This window comes from Galeopterus variegatus, unplaced genomic scaffold (genome assembly GCF_000696425.1).
Source record: "Galeopterus variegatus unplaced genomic scaffold, G_variegatus-3.0.2 Scaffold4353, whole genome shotgun sequence".
NCBI classification, from domain to species: Eukaryota; Metazoa; Chordata; class Mammalia; order Dermoptera; family Cynocephalidae; genus Galeopterus; species Galeopterus variegatus.
In genome coordinates, this window is record NW_007730464.1 from 8,149 (window position 1) to 10,107 (window position 1,959).

Genomic DNA, 1,959 nt, shown 5'->3' on the forward strand with positions numbered 1-1,959 from the left:
AGGACATGTATTTTTCTCTCTGTGCCTGAATTTTTTTAAAATTAAAAAATAAAATAAAATTAAAAACTGACCAGATTACAAAGAAAACCGTGGTAGACACCTTAGTTCATCCTTCTATAAGGCTGTTGATCTGGTCTTCCCTGTCACCAGCATTTTTACAAAATAGGTGGTCTTTTTCTTCATTCCATTTCATGGAATAGATCATTTGAAGGGCCACAGGAAGTTGTTTGCTTCTTTGAGGCATTTCGCAACAGTACAGATCTCATGAATCAGATTCTCCATGCAGATAATGCCATATTTACCAAGAGATTGAGTACTCAAAGTGTTATCTGTCAGGGCAATTGACTTATTGAATTTGCCATGATCACACCTGTAGATTAGTTCATTTACTGACTTCAGGTTCAGGCACTCCTGTGCAATATATCATTCCACAGCCCTCAGCACGTTTACTGAAGACTTGCTGAGCTTAACAAAAGTGCAGTTGAAGATCTGGCTAAAGTGGAGAATCTGCCACACCTTTCAGACCCTCAGGCTCACACCACTGATACCTCTGATCCTGATGAAAGGCTAACTTGGGCTCTGCAGCTACATAGAAGTTGCCAGTTTTTCTTATCATCCTAGAAATTTGAATATCAGTTCTGTACGTCTGTCTGCCTATTTTCCTTGTGATAGTGTTGGAGTGAGTGGGACTGAAGTCATGTTGGATCTAAAAGCACATGGGTGCTAAAAGATTTTAAAAGGCCATGTTTTTTTTCTTGGCATGCATTTCTCTGAGTTCCCTTTCTTCCCATCGTTGCTTGATATTTTGAACCTTGGTTACAAGGCAAAATGTCATTATTTACATAAATGTAAAGTTGTTTTCCAGGCAGCCTGGAGCTGCAGACTTGCACTCAGGCTCATACCATCCAGACTCTGAGAAACCAAGGAAGACATCAATAAAGCTATGATGATTGCACCCCTCCAGCAGGATCCTGAAATAACAGCAAGGATGGGAACAGAAAATAGATGAGCCTTGGTGAGACCTTGCACCTGGCTCCTTGCATGGAACCCCCACAGCTCANAAATAGATGAGCCTTGGTGAGACCTTGCACCTGGCTCCTTGCATGGAACCCCCACAGCTCACATCCCCCTCCCTCCTTATCATTTCCCATGTTCCATCCCTTAACTTTCTCTCCTCTCTCTCTCTCTTTTTTTCTTCCTCCCTTTCGTCCTTATTTCCTTCCTTCTCTTTCTTTTTCTGATAACTAAATTGCATATGCTGACATTTTTCAGTGGTCCATGCCCCCTAAACCCATAAAGTTCAGGTTTGTTTACTGTAAGCCATCTAGAAAGAACAGGTATACCCTGGACTGGCTGGTTAGCTCAGTTGGTTAGAACACAGTGTTATGACACCAAGGTCAAGTGTTCAGATCCCTCTAATGGCCAGCTGCCAAAAAAAAAAAAAAAAAAACCCAAACAGGCATATCTTGTTAAAAGCATTTCATAGATAAGAGTTATGTTATTTTCTTCTAATCAATATCATGAAGTCTGATTAGCATGTTTATAGAGAGATTTGACCTAGTGATCTCTCCTCAGGCATCACCAGTATAGGAAGAATGGATTATAGACTAGTTAGCCCTTTCCTTCCTAGCAACCTAGGATTCAAGCCTCTTGGAAATGAAGGCCCCGGGCTGTCCGATTAGCACAGTTGGTTAGCATATGGTGTTATAACAACAGCAAGCTCAAGGATTTAGATCCCCTTACCAGCCAGCTGACAAAAAAATAAAAGAAAAGAAAGAAAGAAGGAAAGAAAGAAGGAAATGAAGCCCTGAGCCACCCCATTAGGCAAATAACTTAGACAAAGTGAAGTGCTGGTCCATTTTAAGGACATCTAGAAGACGTGGTAGAAAAGAGAGGTGAAGGGCCGGCCCGTGGCTCACTTGGTAGAGTGCGGTGCTGATAACACCAAGGCCACGGGTT

The 1,959-nt window shown here is 41.8% G+C and overlaps 1 pseudogene; it reads right to left on the bottom strand.

Annotated features, from left to right (window-relative positions):
- Positions 1-106: 106 nt before the first annotated feature.
- The window catches only part of LOC103602923, a 12,405-nt pseudogene continuing 10,552 nt past the window's right edge, over positions 107-1,959 (bottom strand).